Genomic DNA, 26,754 nt, shown 5'->3' on the forward strand with positions numbered 1-26,754 from the left:
CTACTGTACAGGATTGCCCTGGTGTCACCTATTGTTATCACATCCTACCTTGCTGTGTAGTGTTTGCCACCTCTCCAGATTATCTTCTAGGTGCTGGATACACTGGGATCTTGCTGTTTTGACCTAATCCTACACAGTCTGCTATTGCTTACTTCGTCTCCTGAAAACTTCCTTTGGTGGTGTGGGGAGTAGAGGTTTCAGTGTGTTTGGGAGGCACTTGTGACTCCATACATCTACTATGAGATCCTGACTAGTCCACTGCACATGGACTTACTTCTTTCCACTTTTGCTCTTATTTCTTGATGTTGTTGCTCTAACCTTTTTTATTTATTTCTTCAGATCCAAAGGGTTAATTTGCCATATACTGCTTACTAATGAGGATATCAAACCATATGTTTGGCTTCTTGGACCAGAGTATTGTCTTTAATTTACAAATAGTACAGATGTTATCTCTTAAAATAGTATCTCTTAATACTAAGGGGCTAAACCATCCACTCATCCGTGTGTAACGGCCTGAAAGGTGATACAGCCTTCCTACAGGAAACCAAAATAGGTTGCAAGGAAGCATTATCCCTACGAAAATGATGGGTGGTAGATATTGCCTGTTCAGAAGCCCTGAATAAAAAGAATGTAGTTATCACATTACTTTAGAGAAGATTGGTCCTATCTATTATTTCCACTGAACACGATAGAGAGGGCAGATGCTTATTTACCAGGCTCAAAAAAGGTAAAAATAATCTTTATTTAATGAACATCTTTGCTCCCAAAGGTGATGACCAACGATTTTGGAGTTCATTGAATGCAAAATTGTGCCTTCTACCCATACATTCTCCTGTCATATTTGAAGGTGATTTCAATCTCTCAATGGATATTATTTTATACTGTCACTCCTCATTTAAGTTCGGACCATCAAAAGCACATAAACAACTCCTAAACTTTTGTATGAATCATGGTCTCTCAAACATTTAAAGGCTATACAATCCCAAGTATAAGGATTTTATTTTGTTTTCCCTCCTCATCTTGGTCATTCTTGTACAGAATACCTATTGGTATACCCTGCTCTTCTAGAGCTCACCACTGACTCATTGATAGAACCTATTATTATCTCAGATCACACAGCCATAACTATCACCAGTCTCCAAACATCCACCATGCCAAAGACCAAATCTTGGCGTATGATCACTGAAGTTTTAGAAAAAGAATCTGATATTCTAGATTTAGAGAAAGAAATACAATTGTTCTTAACAGGAAATGCAAACTAGGTTTCCTCCCCAGTAACTTTGTGGGATGCATTTAAATGTACCATTAGAAGCCAAATCATGGAGAGTACAGCCAGGAACAACAGAAAAATGTAAGAGTTCCTTAAACAACTCTCTACAGCTATCAAATCAAAGGAGATTTCCTACAGATACTCTAAAACCTCCGCCTGTTAAATGAAATTAAACTTCTAACATATGAATATAACACTATTATTAGTAAACATGCATATTTGAGGATGCACGTGCAGAAAGAAAAAAAGCTCCTCGACCTCAACAGAGCCAGGAAAACACAAGCTGCAACACTCAAACTCAAGAAAAATAGTAATCTAATTACCAACATCAAAGCATATGACGGCTCAGTCAAATAAAAAAACTATGATATACTAGACATTTTTGGAACATTTTACACCTCCCTATATTGACCAAATATAATGATCGCTAAAAATGACTAGTTCATATTTTTGAATGAAATACTTTAAAAAACGATTTCAGAAATTGACAAACAAACATTAAACAATCCCTTAGAAATGAGGGAATTGTTGGAGGCCATTAGGAGCATCTGTTCTGGAAAAACACTATGTCCGGATTGGTTTTCTATTATATTTTAGAAAACATTCTCTTAGGCCATCATTACTCTTTTAGAAAATACCCTCAATCGCCTTGTGACACAAGGTACGGTCTCCGGAACCGCAGCAGTGGATACAATAGTGGTTTCCACAAAGATCACACAGACCATAAAAATCAGAGACTGAAATCCCTATTAAATATGTAAGAAAAAATATATGCAAAAATCCTGCCAAGAGAGTGGAACCCCTCATGACCAAATTAATACATGACTCCCAAACCGGATTTGTGAAGTGCACACTAGCTAGTAATGTACACATCCTTTGTCATGTTTTTTTTTTTTTTATTGAAGTACTTTAGTGACAATAAAGACTGCTGGTCAAACATATACAGGATCAAACACCATAAAAAACAGATTCAGCATAAAGGATTCTCAAATGATAAGGTTTAGCATCATCCACTAAATAACCATCAGTCCGAATCAAAAAAAGAACCCCAAATTTTATCAAATTTTCTCCCTCCTCCCACCCGCAGAGCATAAATTTGTTCACTCTTTCTTACTCTCCTCATTTTCTGCATCCACTCTAATTTACTTGGAATCTGTTTTGACCGCCAGTTTTGCAGTAGTAAAGATCTTGCAACTGCCGTTGCTATATACAGTAGTTTAGCCAATTGGGCGGATATTTTAAGATCTGAATCAAAACCATATAGTATCAGTTTTTCATTAAAAGGGAGCGTAATTTTAAAATAAATCTGGCAAAACACAAAAATATCGTCCCAAAATTCCCTTATATTGGTACAATGAGCCATTACATGAGACCAGTTGGCGGATGTGTGTTGTGTACATCTAAAACAGTTTGAAGGATAATTTGAATACATTTTGGAAATAGCAGCAGGAGTACGATATAATAACCATTTCCCCAAAAATAACATTCTACGCCAATTAGCTCCCCGAAGTATATTAAAGTTAAAATGGTTAATAGTCTTCCAAGTATTCATAGATAGTACATGGTTTTCTTGTTCCTTCCTTTTTTTAATTACTTTTTGACTTAAATCCGTTTCCCTACTATAGGCTAAACAACGTTTCCATTCCCCTGGTCTCTTTATACACTCATTTATAAGGAGATCTTTAACCAATTGCGTTGGTTGATTAAGCTGTTCAATATCAAGTTGGGCCAAAAATTTAAAAATAGTATTATATGACAAAACCAACAAAAAATTTGTCTGAACAAGACTTGCCATCTCTCTAGGAGTTATCCAGCCTCCATTTTTTAAAAAATCAGTTACTTTACTAAATCCTACTCTGGCCCAATTGTCCGCTATATCAGATCCACCTTTAATACCCATCAGTGGAAAAATACTGGACAGTGGAGTTGTTACATTAAATAGTGGGAGTGAATATCTATTAAACATAGCAGTATGTTTTTTAAGAAACCATAAAAGAATCTTATAGCGAACTAATTTGGGAGATTTAAAAATCTGCGGGGGGGGGGGGTAGCTCATTTTCAAAACAAATTAAGTCGAAGAAACAATTAATAAACAAGTTTTGACCTTGAGTTTGATTCCTAAATCTCGACAAATACTGTATAAAATAAGCATTATAATAATCTCTAATATTTGGCAGAGAAAGTCCTCCTTGATCTAAATCCGCATAGAGAGTATTAATTGCTATACGAGGAGGCTTCTTTGCCCATACAAATGCAGAGAACATAGATTCAATCTTGGAAAAATACGTTCCTGATAAAAAACAAGGAATAGTAGAAAACAGAAAATTAAATAACGGAAGAATAGACATTTTTATCAGGGCAACCCGACCCAGGATTGATAATGGCAAGGGATTCCAACGTGTAAACATTAAGCGGATCTTTAGAAGAAGGGGATCAAAGTTAAGCATATATAAATCCTTAACTGACTGTGAGAAATAGACCCCGAGATATCTTTTGGGTTTAGTATTAATGAAACACTTTAGATCGGGATGTATTTCTGGATCTCTATTCCCACAGATCATGATCTCTGTTTTCTTTTTATTGATCCGGTAACCCCCTAAGGCTTCGAACTCTTCGAAGATCTGAAGCATCTTAACTTGCGAATGAAGCTCAGGTTTAATTAATAACATAATATCATCCGCATAAAGTTTGATCTTACTCATTGAAGGAATTGGGGGAGAAATATTAACACAGTTCCTTATTGCAGCCGCAAGGGGCTTTATGACCTTTTCTGGAACAAAATTTGTGAGACTTATTTATTTATATGGTCATGGCCCTATATTCCAACCCATCGCCAAGAATTAGAATTAGAATTAATTTAGCCCTTTCTGCCCACTTCAGTCTTTATCAGGGTACACAACAAGGTTGTTTCTTATCACCACTCTTATTTCTATTGTCTATTGACCCACTAATACAACTACTGAATAATTCTCAAGAGATCAAAATATTCTATTTTGGTACAATTTCATATAAAACGGCAGCATATGCAGATGATATCCACATATTTTTGGATAATGTTGATGAGGACATCCTGTGATTATTAGCATTATCTACCAATTTTCTACAATCTTCGGATATACTCTAAATAAAGACAAAACATAGGTCCTGTCTCTCATTACCCACTGCTGCCAATTCACCTTGGGGATTCTGGTCTTAAATGGTAACCCAAAGGTATCAAATACCTTGGCATTTGGTGTTGTAAGGATCTATCTGCCTTAGTCAGACACAAAAAATGAAAAACAATAAAGAAAATCAAAAAACTTTTTTTTCCGGGGGCACCTAAGCATATATCCTGGTAGTGGAGGCTAGAAATAATTGAAGATGATCATAACACCCTTTTTAAACCTCCTTGTATCCATGCTTCCTATTTGTCTCTGACATTCTTTTTTTTCTTGCCTATATATATAAAATCACCTCTGCTTTCTCATTTCAAACAGGCTGAATGTAAATTTCCAACTGGTTTTACTACCAAACTGCCTTTCTGGCTTCGCAATTTGCGCATTGTCACCTGGATGAAACATTTGTCCATCCTCGTTGATTATTTTTGAATGATCTCTTTGTTCCTCTTTTCATGTTTCCTCCATCCTCACCATGTCTCATTATTCAGTTCCTTACTCATAACAAATTTTCACGAACATGATCAAAGCGATGAAAATCCTTGACAAGGGAATGGGTAACTCCATCTCCAAATCGAGTTTTATTATTCTCTGGAATAATAACAAGCTTTAATTTGATTCTGTTTCTGATCTTGGACCAATATTGTCTACTAAAGGAATATGTCTTCCTAAAGATTTATGTAATGAGTCCACCCAGTATCATTTTCTGAACTCCAAGCGAAATTCTCTCAATGATGTTTTTTTCAGAAATCAAAGGTAGACTCTCTAAAATAGGCCCTCTTGATCACCCAGATATGATCTCCGGGTTCAAATTCTGGAATTCAGCTGGCCATGTTGCTTCAAAAATATTTAAAGTAATCAACCCTCATACACCAAAATCTCCATCCACAATTCAACTGAAATGTGCTAAGCAAATTGACCTATAACATTTGAACCACCCCCCATCGTAGAAAGTATCCCCTCGCTTGCACAATATACATTATTCATCATGCCCCTTTTACATTGGACACCGGGTAAACCATGCAAACTGCATTTAATAGAATAAACTAAAAAGGTTTCTGGAACAGACAATGTGTAGGTGCTGCTGAATGTGTCTCGGTGTCTGAAATTTACGCCAGCACAAGTTCAGCATATTTCAGTAGAGCATACTTCTTGCAGGGGTGGACAGTGTCTACCATGGGAAACTAGAGGGTGGACGCCGTCTTGCCCAGACTTGTGCCCCGGTTTCAAGAGTAATTAATTATGTTCTTAATGGATCAGGACCCATTTCTTTATATTTGTTAAAAAACACGTGCAGGTGTTATAATTGTTGAAGCACCCCCACCCTGTATGCCTCCCAGAAGTGCTTGTATTTATTTGCTTACCCTGAAAATCAGAGGCAAAAGCCCATGTGTGGCTAGGGTTGCCACCTTTTCAAGAGAAAAATACCACATCTGTTGGTAATTTAAGAGTCTGCAGAGGCCGGGCTTTAAACACAATTGAATGTATTCATATCTAACATAACTTCTCTGCCTTTGTTTACTTTAATTATTAGGCGTGGATTGCTAACTCAGCTCTAGAACACATCTAAAAGTGCTTTCTATTTATATCTGCTGTTTAAAGTATGCACAGAAAAGGGTAAAAAAAATACCGGTTTAAGGCGATTTTGCTTATTTTTGTACTGGTTGGGAGATTAAAATACCTGTGATGCAGGTAGAAAACTGGCCAGTGGAAACCCTGTGTGTGGCATACCCGACATAAGTATGCTCCACCCCACGGAGGTTTTCAGAGGCACCGACCGACCTGAAAACCCAGAGGGAAGTCGCCTCTGACAAAGGGAATAATTAAACCCTTCTAAAAACGTATTTCTGGGAGCAAATAGCTTGCCACTCCCTGGTTCGAGTTACACACACACACATCGTTGGGCCAATAGTTGTAGCTCTAATATTGTGCCTTCGGTATTCTGATATGCCTTCGTGAGGTCAGCACTGCAACGCCTCTGGGCTCCCTCTCTTGAACAATGTGCTCTATTTCTAAAGCAGCAAAAGGAGTTACAATCATTATGCACTGGATGATGTGAGGAGACCGGGAAGTTAATAACTGCAAGGAGCAGATGTCAGCAGTGTGTAAAACTACACTTTCGAGGGAAAATGCACATGCCTTTTACTGCCACCAATAGGAGATGAACAAAGAAAAAAAACTTTCTTCACTGACATTAAATTAACCATTTTAAAATGTTATTTTTTTTTTTGCTTTATTGGTCTGCAAGCATGCCAGTGTGGATTAGGAGCTCGCCACAAGTCTTTCATGTCAATGTCCTGATGTAGGGTAGTGTAGGTTCAGAACATTCGGTAATGCATTCTAATGCCTACTGTAGCCTTCATTATGAGTGGCCAGTTCATTCTGTTCGGCCTGGTAGCAGGAACTACAGACCCATGCAAATTACGAGTTTAGCAGGAACACTGCTGCTCAGTGATATTTCACTTGCTACACACAGGAGCCCTAAAAAACACAGGACCAGAATACCTGAACGGCCGCCTACACTTTCACCAACCCATCAGACACCTACGCTCTGACTCCCTCGCAGAAATAGCTTGCATTACTAAAAGCAGACCTAGAGGTCGCTCATTCTCCTACATCGACCAAAGACATGGAATAACCTCCCTCAACAAATCAGAGCCTCCTCATCACTTCCTGAGTTCCGTATGAAGTTGAAGACCTGTATGTTTCGTATAAGCACCTTGGGGACCTCACACGTACACAGCTGCCCAAGCGCCTGAATACTCTCTTGGGTGATAAGTGCGCTATACAAATCAACATAACATAAAAAGTCTCCGCGTGGCATACCGGGGTAAAAATGCTTAAATTGGCGGGATTTCCTCATGTTAGTTCTCAAAAATCATAATCTGTGTAATTATCCTCTCTGAAATTAACAGGATCCCTGGTAATGTTATTGGGAGAGGATGTAGCCTAACGCCTAGGGCTGTCGATATCAAATCTGGGGAACTGGTTTTGAGTCTCGGCAATGACGTTCAACATCCTGTGATTCTGGGCAAGTCACTTAATCTCCCTGTGCCTACCAAAAAAAAATTATGCGTCCTTGTGTAGCAACTGGTGCTCATGTAAAGCGCTCTGATCCCAATATTGTTGGGTCAAGTTTGCGCTACATAAAACTTTGAAAAAAAAAACCTGGGAGAAGAAAATGACTGGGATTTTTACCAGCTAATCATTATCAAGGCATGTGAGGAGGATTACTATTTGTATAATTTGTGTGTGTTTGTAATCAAAAGCCATCCATAAAGGATCACAGTGCAATCATGCACCTTTTGTCAATACTGATAATCGAGGACAGGGTGGAGTATCCTGGTATGTGCATTTCCAGTACTAAATATTCAGTGTCTGCTTGCCTTCTCATTCTTTGTTTATATTTCCATGTATCATACATTTAGAGCCACTGGAATAACATGATTGTGTAGCCGCAAAAATTTTCACGTAAATAAGAATTTCCGGCTCTTGTCACCAGTGGTGGTTCCTCCATTAGGTCAGAAGAGCGTCACCCCCTGCTGACAGTGCAGTAGTCATGAAAAATAAAATGGTAATAAAGAAATTTCATTACTATTTTATTTTTCAGTTCAGACGAGCCAAGGGGCAGCAGGGCCGGCTCTAGGGCGGTGCGATCGGTGCCACCGCACCGGGCGCTGACTTGGGATGGGGGCGCCCTGGCTGCAGGCTTATTTTCGTTTTAAAAGCACCTGGTGCCTCGTTTCTTGCTTCCAGCAATTTTCAGCCATCAATAAAAACGTCAAGATTACTCCAGTGATTAATGTTCCTGCTGAAGAGAGAGGGTAGGTTTGTCTAGTGGAAGCTGTAACTCGTGGTAAGGTAGTGGTAAGGTAGTGCAGTGGGTTAATGTGCCTATTGTACCATGCAGGTCACAAAATACATATATTGTAAATAGGTCAGTGGGTTGCTGCTTGTGTCCCAGGGATCCTTTGTTGCTTATGTTACAGTTTATATGTTAAAATCCTAATATTGCATAGTGAGCTTTTTGAGCTGCATGCAAACTACAAGATATGTATTAGCGCTAGATGTCTTTTTGCCCTGTCTTTCATTATCCTAAACTTGCAAAAAGGGTTCATTTGGGTAGAATAAATCAATTTTTATTATTAAAGAAAACCCTAACAATGATGTTATGTTTTAAATTTATGCTTTTCCAGACCAAGTACTCTTACACTATACTGCCTACCGGTATAGATGGCATGTGACTCCTACACCTTGTAGTTCTCTGTCTCATGTAACATTTCCTATTCACTGATATACACATGTATGATTGTCTCTGTGCCAATGTGTGGTGATTTAAAGTGCTCTGACACCCTACACTGGTATGAGTGGTGCTATAAAACGAAATCAGCCTGAGAGAGAGTGGTCATAAAGACTCGAGAAGCACTGTTAAATGGTGGTAGAGAGGAAATCCGTTGTAGATGTGGTCATTGGGGGGGGGGCAACAAAAATTGTCGCACAGGACATCACCCCTGCTAAAGCCGGCCCTGTGTGGCAGTGCTGGACGGGACCAATGCTGTTGATTGGCAGCAGGGAGTAGTGGTGGTTGCTGCTCCAGTTTAAACTCTGCATGTCACATGCGCATTTTAAACCTCACGAACCCTGCCTGAGGGGTCGTCAAGGCAGCCCGCTCCAGCCAATCCTGGTGCTTTTCTCATGCTGGATAATATTAGCAGCAGCATGAGCGCAGCATTGGGATTGGTTAGTGGAGTGGCTCTGAGACGCCTTGCTGCCTTGGAGCATCGCACTGCGGCAGGACCAAGGAGGAACACAAAGACGAGGTTGTGGGTACCTTGCAGTTCGAGAAGTGTGAGAAACTCGCTCTGCATTGGTTCAGCCATAACTCCAAAGCTCTCAGTCGTGACCCATTATAAACACTGTTTATATCAGACCACCAATGAGAGCAGTGTTGGTTTCTCTCAGTGCCTGTAAGTGGGTCAAACATTTCGCCCCACCTTTTAAGAAAGGAAGCGTATGTTACAGATTGCCACATAAGCCATCCATGCTGCATCATTTGCAGACTAGCATACATATTTCTACCTCAGAAGGAGCCCAAGCTATTACAAATGCATGGCAATGCTGCACCAGACACTTTACGGAAGTTACCTACGGAAGTTACCTGGTCACACTCAGCGGCACAGGGCTGTAAATAGCAATTCAAATAGGTAACAATATTGCCCAGATAGTGTACACATCGCCTTCATGATCTGGAGTAAGAGCTTTGTTCTGCAGCAAGAAACAAAAACCTAAATATGTAAATAAATTCGAAAGGGGTGGGTAGAATGATTCCTTTTGTTGTCCTTTTTTTAATTCATAGGTAACTCAAGTTCACACTGCAAACACTTTTCCGAAAGCTTCAGTTATTTCAAAAGGGCAATCCTTCTGAAGAATCGCAAATGTATTACATATGTTTTTAAGATCCCATATTTTGAATTCTAAACTACCACATAGCGAAACACATTCAAAATCAATATGAAATATATTATACAGTTCTGCAGTGCTGTTTTTTAAATGAAACAAGGAGCCACATAACTGCATAATTTGTATGCCTAGTCGAAATGTCCATTATGCCTGTGCAATCTAGTGTAATTTCGGTAATATCGCATTAGGAATGTAACACGAAAATTCCGGAAATTACGCTATTACCACATATTGCATAATAACTAGTAGCGGCTGGTGTTGACAAAGAGTGGCAGGGTAGGTGTAGGGGGGAAGGGGTCGGGGAACGACAAAATAAATAAATAAATAAAACCTTAGCAGGTGCCAGCCGCATCGTGAATTTATGCTCCTCTTCTCTGCAGGCACAGGCTCCCGGACTCCAATGCGGCAAACCCTGACACAGCTCAGCAGCGTCAGGATGGGCATGAGTGCCATGAATTTGCATTTCCAGTTTGACTAGGAGCCTGTGACTGCTGTCTCCAACCTGGCAACGCAACTCGGGTTGGAACAAGCTTCAATGTGCATGATGGTTTGGCCGGCCTGAGACAGCCGGCCAAACCGTCATGCGCACTGACAACATTGCCCACCACTCCTCCTGCAGCCTGTCATCACCCATGGGCCCGCCCCCAAAGACTCTGCAGGAAAGGAAAAATAAAATGATAATAAAACATGTTTGTTATCATTTTCTTTGTCCTTTCCTGTTGTTTTGAGGCAGCTGGCCGGGGGTGACGCTTCTTCATCATAGCGGAGGAGCCACTGCTGATAATAACATGATGTTCATGGAAAAAATGGACACAAACACACAGAAAAACGAGCATGACCAGAAAGTGAGCTGCTGCTGTTGCGGCGATTGTGTTTTTTGTACTTTTGTTTTTGCACCAAATGAGTCCTCACAAGCCCCAAATGCTAGTTTTCCATTTCACCTAATTAAGTGGCTTTTTCAATAATAAAATAAAGAAGTCTACCGCAAATGTCTGTATTATATCGATAAAAAATTAGGGATCAGGTAGAACAACAAAATCAGTAGAACCTATTGGCTTTTCATATATACAAGGTCTACTAGAACAAACTATAATATTGAGAATACAAATCTAAGGAACTGAAAGGACAGTGTCAGAAAGCTGGGAGAGTCAGTACACAGATCAGTCCCAAAGTACAAGGTTTTAGGAAGTGCCTAGAAACAAATTTACAGCTTGCTATGCAGCATATCATAAATTGCTAAACAAAGAACCCTCCTTTCCCCATCGGCATGATCAACATAGCAAGAATAAATTCATAAACATTCAGCTCCCTCTGCCCAAAAGCAATTCTGCTCCGCTTCATGGAAGCGAGACCATTTTCCCTGCTCTCGCTTCCATGAAGCGAAGCAGAGTTTGCTATGGCTTGGCGGGAGCAGTGCTCCCACCAAGCCATAGCAAACTGCAATGTCCCGGGGGTGGGCCCCCCGGGACATTACTGGAACCGGCCCTGGGGAGTGGAAGTCCCCAGGGCCATGGAGGGCTCCTGGATGGGGGCCACGCGGCCCCCTCCCATCTACATTGTATCCCTGTGGAGGTCGTAGTCCCTGGGGCCGTGGGGGGGGTTTCAACCGAGTCACAAGACAAGCTGGCTGCCAACACTTCCTGGTTTGAAGTGTTGACAGCTAATCAGATCGTAGGCTCAAGATCGGGAGGGTTCGTGGATCCTCCACGCCCATATTTGGATATCTGAGAAATATTTAAATTTCTCGGGACGACTGAACGCATTTACACAATTTAACAAAAAGAGTGCTTTCTGAACCAAGAGCTACCTTTTTGCCAAATTTGGTGTATTTCCATTCAGCAGTTCGGGCTGTAAACATGTCTAAAGTTTCCTATGGAAATTAACATGGAGAAAAGCAGTTTTGGGACCCCCCTTTTTCTCTGCCCCTTCTTGACCAATTCCCCTAAAACTTTCAACACAGCAGCTGACCTGACCGTCCCATTAGTTTTGAAAATTTTGCGAAGATTCGTCAAACAAATCAAAAGATATTAGCAAATTAAAAAATGCTTTTCCTATGAAAACTAGGTTCTAACTATAACTACCTACTGACGACCGCCAGTAGGTAATATAAATAAAAACACACATATACACTGAGCATCAGGCTAAAGGTGCCAAGAGGTCTATGAGATTTCTGCACCTGAAAGGTATACAACCACCAATGGCTGAGTTGGTTGGACCTCGAACAAGTGGTTGGGGGGGATTTGTGGGGCAGGGAGGGAAGAGGGAGTTCTTTCAGAGGCACGTTAAGCTCCTGACGAATAATGTGGTTTTTTAGAAACAGGAATCTGAACCTCACTGCCATATTAAGGCTTTTGCCTATTCTGAGAGTGACAAATGAGAGAGTGGAGAATTTGGATGTGAAATTAAACAAAAATGGCAGGATGGGATACCTGACTGGAGGAAAGCTAGCCTGCTATCTGCCCACCTCGAGCTGCAATGAGGCAGTAATACCGTCTCACGGTGTCTACAACAGCTTACTCTAGGCGGTCACTTGCAGATATGGATTGAAGTCTTCAATGTTAGGCTCTGAAAAGTGTTTTCTGCAATTCTCCTGTACAGAAAGTATGTGCCTACTCGATTCTTGATATCTTTTCTTTTTAAATACACAACTTCATCCAGTAGGGTACACACGAATGTCTGGTTCGATTTTCAACAAATTCTTAGGATACTCAATTTAAAAATATATATTTTTATTGATAAGTACATGTCAATATATAAATAATACGTCCCAAAAAAATGTAAACAATTAATCAAATTATGGTCACAAAGTTAAATACTATGAAATGTTAACTACTCAGATTTATAAACACAAAAAAACATTATTCAGATATCAATAGATAGGATAGTTATTCTTGTAAAATCTCAGTGCCACCAATTTGTCAGGGCTTGAATGGGAGCTTGACAGTGGCGGCTGGTGACATTTGAAGATGGTGTGGCGCAAACTTTAGGGGTGAGTGCCCGCTGGAGAGCGAACGTAGCGAGCCAGCCCGACTGCCATAGCCCCAGCTCAACTGTTCTTTCAGGCTCGCAGTCCACCTTTTCACACTCCCAGGTCTGCCAGTAAGTCTACTGTCACTGCCCCAGCTCCATTGTCCCTTCAGACTTCCCTGCCTGCCTGTAAGTTTACCAACACTGCCCCAGCTCCACTGTCCTTTCAGACACCCAGGCCTGTCAGTAAATCTACTGACATTGCCCCAGCTCCAGTGTCCTATCAGACTCCCAGGACTGTGTGTTCATTGGCAGGACCACAAATAGCCCACAATGGATCAATAGATGGGCCAGCCATGGTAAACCTGATGGGTAAGGAAGGTTTTGAGGGACCTCAGTGAATGATGAAAAAGGTGGCAGGCACTTTTTCTCACCAATTGCTCATTTATTTGACCCCAAGTGCTACTTACCATCAGTCCCGGCTCCAGGAATTTTTATTTGGGTGGGCCGAGGGTGCATTTGGGTGGGCCACTGTGGGCCCAATATGTCCCTTCTTGTGGTAGCCTACAAGCCCTTGATTACATCATATCTACTTGCAAACAGTCACCATGATACAACAGAACAATTCTGTGTGTATACAGAGCATGTGGAGAGTTATTTAAAAGTAAGAGCAATGTCTGGACCTAAGTGCAAATCCTCAATTGCCAACAGGCCAGGCTTCAACACAAGTACTTCCAGGCCCGATTATCCAGGTTTCTCCCATCCCTCTTCTGTGCACCTTACCTCACAGCTGATCCTGGGCCCCAGCCCCATACCAGCCACCATCCAGCTCCACTTTCATTATTCCCGTAAGAAACATTAGTAAAATCACCTTCAAACTTAAAACATTGAATATAGCAGTAAATATAATTAGCAGGCACTTTATAATATGTTCCAAAGATGCCCTAATGATCTAACTGTAAAATAAAAACAGAAAGGCCATGACATGGCCGGCTTTAGCGCTAGTGTGAAAGTCTTTTTTGGCGCCCGACCAATGACCTCTTTGTCCGCAGATACCATTGCTACCACCCTCCAACAGTGGCCCTCAGCTCTCCGTAGCCTCTCCCCCTTGACCTCCTCCTCGGATTCCCTCACTGCCACCCTCCAACAGTTCCTTTCATCTCTCTGTAGCCTCTCCCCCTATTGACCTCCTCCTCGGATTCCCTCACTACCACCCTACAACAGTACCCCTCATCTCTCCGTAGCTCTCCCCCTACCGCTCATGACCGCCTCAGACTCCCTCTCTACCACCCTCCACCAGCAATGAATCATACAAGTATGTAAATCAGTCTATAGGGAATGTCACATAAGCCAATGAGGATTACAAGGTGTAGGAATCACATGTCATCCATAATGGTGGGCAGTATATTATAAGAGGGTTTGGGATGTGAATGCACTTTTAAGACCTGTCTTTTGTGACCTGCTTTTGTTCTGTTCTGTTATAAAATCAATAAAAAGATTTTACAAAAAAAAAATAAAAAAAAAAAAAATAAGAGGGTTTGGGCTGGGGAAGCACAAAACTCAGGATATAAAGCATACCCCAGTGGTTGGGAGTTGGCTTTACAAATATAAATGTATGTCTGCCCAAACTCTTTTCGGCAAAATTAAAATATTGAAAGATTGGGGAAGTTCTAACTATATAGCAACACAAAACAAAGTGAAGTTCTAACTATACTATTCATGTTTGTATGCAGCACTTTGATGACAGTTCATAGGTCACTGTCCTATGTTAGGAGTATAACTTCTGAACTGCAAGTGACCCAAGAATCTCTGTGACAAAGGCAGTAACCCACTGAGCTATCCACATAAAGTACAGTTTATCTGCATTTCAAAACTACCAACAAACGATTGCTATCCAGCAGGATCATTAATCACCAGTTATCTGGACATTTTTATTGTGGTCTTGCATCCCTGATAAAAAAAATTATTTAAATGAAGCATACCAAAGTATGTGCCTTGCTGGGCCTGTGCAGATTGTAAAAATAAGAACAAATAGTAACACGTTCTCTTACATACTGGGATAGTCAAACTTTGTGTCACAGCCTAGTCTGATAAGCAGCTGCAGGGGTCAGGAATAATCAGAATAAACAAACTTCTTTTTTCCAGTGTTGAAATATAAAAGGAAATATCCACGCAGCAGGACGGTAGGCAAAAGTTATTCGGTGCCACATAAAGATATTGTCCGCTTGTCATGACCCTATTGTACCTGCAGTACATAGCCTACCTTTCTAAAAGGAGTTACGTGATTGGGTCTGGGCTTGTTCTCACATCCATCCCCAATCACGTAAGTTCCAGAACAGGGAGAAAAACAACGTTCGGAGGAACGTTTTAAATTATAGTTGCCATTCCTAGCACTGCACCCAGACCTCTAGATTTATCATGAAAAAACAGCAACTTGATAGGAACAAAACAATTTAAAATTTCAAGTTAGCAAAAGGACATTGGTGTACTTAACTAAAAACAAAACAACACGTGACAAGTTTGGACAGGCTGTGATCTAGAATTAATATCACAGTCCGGCAGTTAAAAAAAGGACAGGCTGTACTCTAAAATCAGGAAGGCACTTTTTTTGTTTTAGAAACAAAAATGAACAGGTACTCACCGTTCGGTCCTGTCCCTTCCGTAACAGCCACAGAGAAGTGAACTCTTGTGACTGTGCCTTGGTTCCCTGTTCCAGCTTGGCTCTCCAATCCCACCCCTCCTCCCGCAACTCCTGAGCCAATCTAGACACTGCTCTCATGCACAAGAGCAGCAAGTATTGGCTGGGTCAGGGGCTTCCAACACTCCTTTGGAGACTTGTGGGCTGTGTATGCAGCCCCCAGGTCTCCTAGCATTGCGGATAGGTGAGGGCTCAAGAGCGCATGTTGGGCTAGGAAGAGCAAGGCACCCGTCCAACCCGACATGCGCACCCCAAGGAGACCCAGCTGTGTCACAGTGACCAGGGCCGGCTTTAGCGCTGGTGGCGCCCAGTGCGACAATGTTCGTTGGCGCCCCCAATGGCCACCTCCACCATGGATTCTCTCACTAGCACCCTTTAACAGTGACCAAGTCTCCATAACCACTCTCTCTCAGATTCTAGGAAATCGCAAATTACTACCAACTTGAAGTTGGTGGTAATTTGCAATTTCTTAAAGCAATATCGCAATTTGCGATGGCTACAAGACTAGTATTTAGGGAATCGTAAATTGCGATTCCCTAACTGCATTCGCAATTTAGCTAATTGCAAATAATTGTGTTACCCATATTGTGAATTCTTAAAGCTTGATACATTGCTAAACGCTTTTTGGATATTTCAAACAGGCGGATTCAGCGAATCGGCCCTTTTGCGATCGCAAAATGCGTTGATACATCTGGCCCTAAAAGTGTAGGAGTCACATGTAATCCATACTGGTAGGCAGTATAGTTTGGGAGTGCTTGGTGTGGAGAAGCACAAACTCAGAGTCGAAAAAGAAACAGCATTGTTGGGAGTTTTCTTTAATAATAAGAATCCATTTCTACCCAAATTAACCCTTTTTGCAACATTAATCAATGTTCTATACTTTGCAGAGTGTATGCAGTTCTATGATGAAAGTTAATACCTCACTATTCTATATTAGGATTTTAAGTTATAAATTGCAAGTAACAAAAGAATGGCTCTTTTAAAAGCGGTAACCTGCTGATCTATGGACATTAAATGCACTCTGTAAACTACTTGGTACATGTTCTTTGCAGTAGGCATATTAACCGTCTGTGCTACCTTCACATAAGTCAAAATCCTCAACTAAACAAAACTCTGATCTCTGGCCAAGAAGAACATTAATCACAGGAGTTATCTTGACATTTTTGTGAGGCTCCGTAATTGCAGGAGGAAAGGAATGTGGCAGCAGGTGCTGTAAAAGCATAATAAAGTTGCAAACAGGCGCCCCCAGGAAGCCAGCACCCGGTGCGATGGCACCGGTCGCACCGCCCTAAAGTCGGCCCTGACAGTGACTGAGTCGTTAAAGCTCCACCCCACATCCCTGCCGCCCCTACCCACATCGGACTCTGCCGGCCCTGACCCGACAACTGCCGAATGGAAAACGTTGCTTGTGACGTGAAGCTGAGGCTGTTAAAGAATTGGTTGGTATCAGCTGGGGATCCGAAAAAACAAAGAAATTACTTAACATGGGGGCAGGGGGGCAACGCCACCACGCCCAAATGAAGAAACCGCTGCTGGAACTTGATCACTGGAGCTTCGCAACACGTTGCTTAGACAGACAAGCATGGTTATGCAGGGAGTCAGCCCATACTTCTTGCGTAAAATGTGCGTGTTATTTACCAGGTCGAGGCGTTCTGCTTTTACATTAATTCCGTGTTAGGTAATCCACTTAAAATGTGCATACCTGCCAACCTAAAGAACAATGTAACTGTGTGAGGAGGGAGCGGGGCCTTGAAGGGGGCAGAGCTTCGTGATGAGAAGTACCTACAAGGCACTTTTAAACCCCACCCCGCCCACAACCCCATCCTCCTCCTCCTAAAAAATAATAAAATAAAATAAAAGCGTGCCGAGGCTAGTACCGATGTCCTGGGGTGTTTTCACGGCTCTTAATGGACATTGGCGGTTCAAAGCCTCGGACAACGAGCTGGAAACCCATTGGTTTTCAGCTCGCTTTCTCTGCCACCTTGTGATATCGGCACCAGGAGACGTCAGCTGCGGCACTAAGAGTGGTGGGCGGGGTGGGGGGAGTCGGTATACAACGACGAGGGAGAAAGACATTTAAAAAAAAGAAAATAATTTACCCTGCGCTTGTCGCGTACGCAAGGTAAGTGGTTTCCTTTTTTTTTATTTCATTCTCCCTCGTTGTCATATGTTGACTCACCCGCCACCCGCCTCGCCGCTCTTACCTGCACCGGCCACGGCTGGAGATATCATATGATGGGAGCAGATATTGTGTGTCACACACAGGCACCGTGTGAGTTGGCAGGTATGAATGTGTAAGATTGAAAAATGTTTATAGTATGATACATTTAACAGTGCAACAAAAGCTATTAGGAAGAATCAGCAGTGCAAAATGACACAGAGCGGATACAGTGCAGCCAGCAACAGAACACATTTACCCACCACCCAAAAAGGAAAACACACACAGCAAGAGAGTACCCGCGCTTTAAGTCCGCGAGACAGGGCCCCGGTGCCACTGCACGTGCTGCACCAATGTTAGCTACCCCCCTATTGAATCCTTCCATGGCACACATACACAACACGCACACCTTTATGCTTAATCTGTCCATCACACACAGAACAGGAAGGGCACTGGTAACAGTAGTGGAAACGCGCGGGAAGCAAGCAGTTTATGTGCAGAAAGGGAGACAGGAGAGTGCGATTCCCTCAGAAGCAGAACAGGAAACAGCAGCCACAACCTCCAGTGACGCAGGCTTCCCGCGCGCACAGAACAGGTGCAGGGACAGACTGGTACAGGAAGTAAACCCAGAGCACCAAAATAAAAGTGGCCCCATTAGCGAATGTGATAGTTTAAAAAGTGGGCCACATTTGCAAATCAGCACATTTTAACTTTGTAAACACACTATACAGGTGTTTTGCAACGTCTGGGAGACTGCGTACATGTGTTCTTGCTGCAGGCAATGTTTGTGGTAATATCAGTGAAATGCAGTAAAAACCGGTTCACAAGACCATAAAACAGTCCCCACAAACAGCCAAAAATACCTGCCCACACGCTGACCGGTCAAACCAGCTGGTCTGGCACTGCCTGCCTGCCCTATAGGCCAGTCTGACCCTAAACAGGTGCTGCAGCATTAGCACTAACACGCCAATCGAGGTCTGATCTAAAGTAACTCGAAAACCAAGTGCTCTGCCTGCACCATGTATGGAAAAAACAGCAAAGCCAACAAACATGTGTAATGCTTAAAAGGTCTGGTATAACACTGGGAAAAAGGGCGAGATGGGTGCCAAGGTGAACCTCCAATGTGACTTTCTCTCTTGGGAGCCTGACTTGTGACTGACCCTGCCCCAACCCCACCGGCCTTTTAAGCTTTCAGAAGGGCAAATGATGCCTGGGCAGAGTTAAGTTGCATTGCCTCAATTAGTTTTTTTTTTTTTTTTTGCGATACGCCACCAAATTAAAAAACAAATAAAAGCAAACAAAAATATTAGGATAGAGCTGGAACCTAAATAAACTTTAGAGTGATGCATTAGGCAGAAGATTGGTAGACTGGCCTGCCAGGTTTTTCTGCAGCCAATATCTATGTGCACCTGTGGCTCTAAGGATATTTTATGTACATGTTTATGTCTATATATGTTTACATTTATATGTACATTTTCGGCGTCATGGAGCTCTAAAAATAAGATATTAATTGAAAGACTTTTTTCTTAGCAAGCTGACAGGATTATTAAAGCAAACCATTAAAAGTTACAAAACAGCCAGTTAAGCTAACTATGTAACCTAACTCCCCCTTTAATGCATTACCCATTACCTCACCACAGATGACGTAGCATTAATCCAAAACTTGAGTACAACAGGTCATGGCCGAGGGTCCTCAGACCTGGTGCTCGAACCCTACAACACTAGGACTCAGGCTCTCTAAATCAGCAGGGCCGGCTCTAGGGCGGTGCGACTGGTGCCACCGCACCGGGTGCTGGCTTTCTGGGGGCGCCGTAATTGCACGTTTATTATGTTTTCAAAGCACCTGCTGCCGTGTTCCTTTCCTCCGGCAATTACCAGACGTCACAAAAATGTCAAGTTTACACCTGTGAATAATGTTCCTCCTGGAGAGAGATTGGAGTTTTGCATAGTTGATGTTTTGACTTATGTGAAGGTAGTGCAGAGGGTTAATATACCTGCTGCAAAGAATGTGCACCATGTAGATTACAGCATGCATATAATGTAAATTGATCAGCAGGTTACTGCTTTTAAAATAGACATAATTTTGTTACTTGCAATTTATAACTTAAAGTCCTAATATAGAATAGTGAGCTATTAACTTTCATCATAGAACTGCATACAAACTGCAAAGTATACATTTGAGCATAAATTAATGTTGCAAAAAGGGTTAATTTGGGTAGGAATCGATTCTTCTTATTAAACAAAACTCCCAACTATGCTGTTTTTTACTCTGATTTTGTGCTTCTCCAGACCAAGCACTCCTAAACTATACTGCCTACCAGTATGGATGACATGTGACTCCTACACTTTTAGTCCTTTGGCTTATGTAACATTTCCTATATGCTGATTTACACACGTATGTTTGATTTTCTCTGTGTAATGTGTGTGTGATGCAAAGTGCTCTGACATCCTTTACTGGTATGATTGGCGCTATACAACTAATTCAATGCATCTGAGAGAGAGAGTGGTTATAGAGACTTGGTCACTGGTAAAGGGTGCTAGTGAGAGAATCCATGGTAGAAGTGGTCATTGGGAGGACGCCAACTAACACTGTCGCACTTGGCGTCACCAGCGCTAAAGTCGGCCCTGTAAATCAGGGTCCAACAGCTACCACTCAAGGACTCGGACTCAGGCTGACAGGCAGCGGCGTAGCAAGGTCCGGTGGTACCCGGTGCAGAAAATTTCTTGTCACCCCCTGCTTGACAAAATGGCAAAAATATGTGTTTATACACATATTTTTGCCATTTTGTCACCCCCCTCAGTGACGCCACTCGGGGCGGCCCTCACCCACTGCGCCTTCCTTCCTACGCCACTGCTGAGAGGACCACAAACCAGGGGTTTCTTCGTCTCAGGACCTGACCTCGTCAGACCGAGGACTCTCGAGAGGGATAGCGTTATCGCAGAGCGAGGACTTGGGTGCTCAGGGCCCAACCTTCTCAAACCGATGATTTTGGTCTTTGGTCTCAGAACCCACGCTCAATCCAGCACTCGGGCTCTCGAACAGACGGACAGACAGCTACTGTTCAAGGACTCAGGGTGAGAGTACCACAAACCAGGGATCAGTCCTCGGACTCACGACCCTACCAAGTCTGACGAGGACTCTCACCAGGGCCAGAGTATCGCTGACCAAGGACCTGGGTGCTCCGGGCTCAATCTATTCACACGTAGGATTCTAGTCTTTGCAGTCAGGATCCACGGGCAACCCAGGACTCGGGTCCTCAGTCAGAGTTTAACAACAGCCATCAAGAGCAGGGCTTAGGATCAGAATCCCTGGGGTTTGGGTGTCTTCCGCAGTCTCAGCACAGGCTCTGGGACCCCAGAACTTTGATTTTTAGAGGGCAGGAGAATTGTGTCACAAACTTGAGCCTCCGTGCTTTAAATTAAAAAAAAAAAGAAGTGGGCGGTGCTAAGGGGCATGACCAGGAGCATATATTTATTTAATTGAGATTGTCTTGGTGTGCAGATGTGCATAATGATGCAGAAGCATTTTTGGTATCTTTTGAATACTCCTTTTGTCCTTATAGGTACAAAAGGGTGCATTTAATATTACCTTTCAAATTCTACATGTGTATAGATTGCCCCTGTGCATGGCACATGAAAAACATTTTTAATTTTTACCTTATGCATAGTAATGGATATGGAGGTCACTTTAAGAAGGAAACCCTAAAAAATTAAACACCATGATCTTTTTCTATTTAAAAACAGCCTTATCTGTTTAACATCATTGTAGTAGATCTATAGTACCCAGTGCTTAAAAACTTCAAACCGCCTTACACCAACCACGTAATCTTTAAGTAGGTTACTCCACCCTATGGCCTTAATATTAGCCAACGGCATTGTCTCCCTTTTGATATTAAGATGAAACGTAAATTAATTCTCACAAAACTACAAGCATCACACCCTTGACAAAGTATGGAAAAATACGTTTTTTTCATAGAAGTAATAGATTCCAGTAAACAAACTCTGATTTAACTCCAACTATTAGGGGACACTAAACAAAAATTGACACTTTTAAAGGGATATCTGATTTTTTTTTTAAAACTCCTATTGAAAAGATTACAGATTGAAAAAAAATATGTCTGTGATTGTAATCATGCCTGACCTTCACTCCTGCAGGGGCCAGACCCCTGATCCAACTCGTAGCCTTCAAAGATCTACCTACTCAGGACACTGTGTGTATCAGATCCCGGCTTTGAAAGCTAGGCATCCACCAATGTTGACATGACTCACTTTGTTATTGAAGTAGAAAATACTTTACAGGTATTCGCCGGGCATGAAAATGAGCGCCACCATGGAAAAGAAGCACCATTGTCTTTTCAAAAAAGCCAAGCAGACTTGTTGGCAAATGCATCCCCAACTCTGCAGGCAGCGGAGGCCCTGAATATGGGTCCTAATTTGGATTTTCTATATATTCTTCTTTCCTTCAGCTGCATAGCACAATAGAAGTGGGCTTCCCATGGTACAACACTTAAATCACATAAACACACACAAAAACTTCTCCAGTAGTGGAGAGGAAAATCTGTAAAACTTTGCACGCCACTAATTTGAAATAGAAAAGCACATTTTGAGTGCACCATAAACAAGCATTGGCATGGCAAATAGGTCTCGCCTTTGGGACCTTATAAGTGTTTAGCCATGCAACAGTTGCATAACTAAATACTTATAAGGTCCCAAAAGCAGGACCTATTGGCTATGCCAAGCGGCCGTGCCGCAGTGAAAGTGATCGCGATGGCGATCAAACATCAAAACGGCCGTGCGGCCGCGAAAGTGAAAGTAATCGCGGTCAAGCGCGGCGCGCGCGCCCACGCACATGCACTGTAGCTCTAGGCTGGCCTGGTAGCACTTTTTGGAGCCCTCACAAAAAGACTTGCCAGGCCAGCGCATGCGCTGGGTCAGGCGAGACCTAAAAATGACCCTCCACAATCGAGCTCCTCATGTTTTAGTCAGTACAATGGCCCAAAATGGATCTGCATGAAGCATCTTCGGTGCCATGGTAATTAGGTAGTCACTGTTGTTGATTCTCTATTATATATCTGCCTCCATGTGTCAATGAAGCCATGCATCTGTGAAGCCATTTGCCAATTTACCTGTAGAACTATTTGGTTTAGGTACGTTTTCAAAGACACTGTTTGAACATTTCTTAAGCTTTCAGAATCCCAGATCCCTTCTTATGGAAGTGGTGCACAAAGCTGCCTGGATGTCATTTACTAAAATACATGAAAAAAGTATGGATTGGTCTTTCCATGTAACTAAGTATTGATGCCGCTATGTAAACTTAAAAGGGCTATAACTATTTTACAAAAATGTAGCTGGTATTTGTGGGATAGGAGTGTAGAGTGACGGTTACATTTCTGGATAAAGTGCAAGGTGCGGGGGTAATCTGTTGACATGAAGGGTCTTCAATTCGGAATCCAGGGGCCCCCATCTTGAAATGTGAATGAACGCATGTTGGTCTTCACGAGGACCCCCAAAGTTGCAATATAAGAATCCAGTACTCAGCTTCCAATCGGAACCCCACTTCAATATCTAAGAGAGTCCTCAATTTGGCAACTGACGTGGCCCCTACTCACAATTGCAAGAGTTCATATCTCAGTAGCCATAGCCCCCCCCCCTCCTCAATATCCAAGAGGCCCAACAGGAGAGCCCCCCACACTCTGCATCTAGTCCGGAACATGGCTTCAGAGGAGTCCCAGAGCCCCCAGATCAGCATCTGAAGAATCCTTTCTTTTGTGTCTCTGGAGTCTCCCACTGTGCATCTCAGGAGTCCCTGACTTGGTACCTGAGGAGTCTGCAACTCAATATTTATTTATTTACGGTAATTTTAGAGCAGGAACTGAGCCACATGCACGATGGAGAGCTTTATAGACATCTAAACACAGAAATGCTAACAAAAGGTACATTCGACCCTCAGAAGTGGTAGGGACAGGCTGGGGGTACATCCTTTAATGGATTCCCTCTCACGTGAGAAGAGAGGTGGGAAAGAAACAGTCGCTGACCTTAAGAGAGAGCCAGGAAGGAGAAGAGACCATGGCTTACCTGAAAAGATCAGGCGACGGGGACCATTCACTTTCCCGAAGAACATGGCATTAATTGATCGCTTAACAAAGGCTGCAAGCCCATCACCTTCCCAAGGGGATGAGACGACCCTATTAATAACTCATCACATGCCGAAGCCTATCTCAAAGCCCTCAGTCACTTCAAGGGAAGAGCCTGTCACTAACCCATCACTTACCAGAGGACACGAGAGGAGACCAAGAGCCCATCAAACACTCACCCTTCACCCAAAAGGAGGAGCCAGCCACGAAACCACCCATGACTTAGTTGAGGGAACCTGACCCAAGCAGATGGCATGGGAAAGCCCCTCCGATCGTACTGACAGAGCATTACACTGGCATCAGGGTAGGGAGCACCCCAGGAGGGGTAGAGGGCGTCTGCAGCCCATCACTCACTCAAAGTGAATAGTCCGTCGATAACTAACCACTTACCAGAGGCGGATTACGAGGAATACAAGGGCCCATCGCAAACCGGGAGAGAGGAGCACAGTGCCAACCCGCCCATCACTTAGTTGAAAAGATCCGATCCCAGCAGAGGGCATGGGGGTTGCTCGGGGGATTGTTAGAGCACCACAGTGACACCAGGGTAGTTAGAGTCCCACTAGGGTAGAGCACGTCTCTCTGATTCTGGGATGCTCCCAGCCAGTCGTCAGTGACACTCGGGATGGGATGTTGGAGCCCGTCAGTGGCCCGTCACTTACCCGTGCGGACACTGCAGCCTTTGTTTGGCGTTACAAAGAAGCCGAGCCTCCTCTCCTGAGCTGGGTCCTCACCGCCGGCAGCAGCGCTGCTCCCGCCGCCTCAGCTCCGTGCAGTCCATCCCGGGCCACTCTCCTCAACTCTCCCGCGGCCGGTCCCGCCAGCCCGGTTCTCCTGTCCTGGTCCGAACCCCACTCTTCCCTCCTGCTTGTCTCGGGCTCTCCGGCTCGCAGCCCGCCTCTCTCCCTCCCACAGCCTCGGGTCTCCAGTGCGATCAATAGTGCCAGCCGGGCCTCTCCTCCCAGCCACCAGCCTCGCGCAGCCAATGGCGGCCCAGGCTGCCCCCGGCCCCGGGGACCGGGATGGGCATGAATATTCATTAGGAGAGGCAAAGGCCGGCTAGAGTGCGGTAGGCGGCGATGGAGCGTCGTCCAGCAGCCAGGCATCGTACAACAGGCACCCTGCAGCACGTGGAGCACAGCCGCCAGCCAGTCGGAGTACATGAGCGTCTAGCATCCCTCAGAAGACAGCTTAACAGCTAGGATTCTGATACACAGGAGCAGGCAGAGTTCCGACAATAGTCTAGCAGAGTACCAGGCACCTAAGACAGGTACACAAGTCACAAGCAGCCTGACGGAGTATATAGCAGGAGTTGGGAACGCATGTAATGTGCACCCGCCGCAGTCCTTCCTTTCTTCTGTGCTCTCTGTCTCTCTCTCTCACTGTTTTTACTCTCTTCGGTTCTCCCATCACTCGTGGAACGCCCTCTTCAGTTTTTACCATATTCCCCCCCTCACTCTAACTAACACATTCATTCAATTCTGCTTGATTTATATGAGGCACATGCCTCCTTTCAGGGGCTGGAGGCGGTCAGGGCATATTGGGAAGTTTCTATTGTTGGTGTTGTAATTAAAACTAGTGTATTATGGCTTTAGGACTCCAGTTTGGTAAAAAGTTATTCCCTTGGTGCACTGGACAGGGATGGCGAGGAAAGCATTCAAGCCAGGGTTACTCAGGGAGTTGACAGTTAGTTTGGAACTCTTATAGGGCAAGATCCCGTATTTTCACGCAATAAAACCAATGTTCAGCCAGAGCTATGTATCATACAAAATAATATGGCTTTATTTTCATGCTGGAACTGTTGGGCAGTTGGAAAGAGGAACTATAAAGAAAATGTGAAACTCTCACAGATGCTTGGAGACCCTGGTTCCTGATGGGGAACCCCAAACACTTCTATAGTGCTTATAAAAAGGGATGAGTGCGTCCTCACAGCCATAAAAAGCTTTTAATTATTCCATTATTTTTAGAGTGTTCCACAATGTAATAGGTATAGGAGCAAAATCTTGTATGGTCTTTCAGTTGTGAGTTTTATTCACAGGAAACCATTTTCACCAGACCATCATTGTTGGAGTTTTCCACAAGGTAGCAGAAGCCAAAGCAGCCGACACATGTTTCGCCTCCTGGCAGCGCATTGGCCTGGGTCTTTCTCAAGGCTGCGGGAAACACTGTAGACTGTAATGAGTGATGAGATTACAGCTGTGATAAAGTGAATCCCTCACCATGTGCAAAGTCTACAAATAGGGAAAATAAAGACCCTTGTGTTGCTGAGCAGGGTTGTGACTTCAATGGTACATGCCAGGTTATGTTTGTCATCAGGTTGATTACTACACAGGTTTACAAAGATGTGACAAGTTAACAACATTTTTTAAACAGCCCGAGAGTGTAACTCCGTCAGTCAAAAACGGTGCTGAGAAGTGGAGGTGGCAAACTGAGCATTACGATAAGGTATGTGCAAACAGGAAGTAGAATGACCAATGTCTTATAAGGTCAAAGTGTAAAGCTCTGTTGTACACACACTGTAGCCATGACTGGTGTAAGCAAGCTCATCATGGTAAAGGGAAAGAATACAGTAGCAATTGCCCCGAATTTTTAAGTGGAGATTGATGGTGAGACAAAAGTAAAAATGTATATATAAACATGCTTCTTTAAGACGAAGAGAATATTACATCAAGGCAAACAGAGCAAAATACCTCGTAGGTAAAAGTGAAATAGCAGCTGTCTACGATCCTTATTTAAATGTCCCACGATAATCAAAGGTAGCAGTAGACTAGGTCATCTTGATGAATTTTATCTGAATAATACATGACAATATATATAGCCAATAAACTTTGGATTGCAACAAGAATGACATATCGCTATTCAAACTCTGGCTCTATATGTGGCCTTTGATAACCTTGACACTGGCGCATAATAGA

General features: G+C 43.1%; 1 protein-coding gene across 1 annotated transcript in view; it reads right to left on the reverse strand.

The window, feature by feature from the left end:
* ARHGEF10L (Rho guanine nucleotide exchange factor 10 like) overlaps positions 1-25,200 on the reverse strand; it is a 585,939-nt gene extending 560,739 nt beyond the window's left edge. Inside the window, exon 1 of the mRNA XM_085608202.1 lies at positions 24,502-25,200. The gene's annotated coding sequence lies outside the window, so the exon portion shown is untranslated. The remainder of the gene's footprint in view (positions 1-24,501) is intronic.
* Positions 25,201-26,754: the final 1,554 nt, after the last annotated feature.

Source organism: Triturus cristatus, chromosome 1_2, assembly GCF_964204655.1.
Source record: "Triturus cristatus chromosome 1_2, aTriCri1.1, whole genome shotgun sequence".
NCBI classification, from domain to species: Eukaryota; Metazoa; Chordata; class Amphibia; order Caudata; family Salamandridae; genus Triturus; species Triturus cristatus.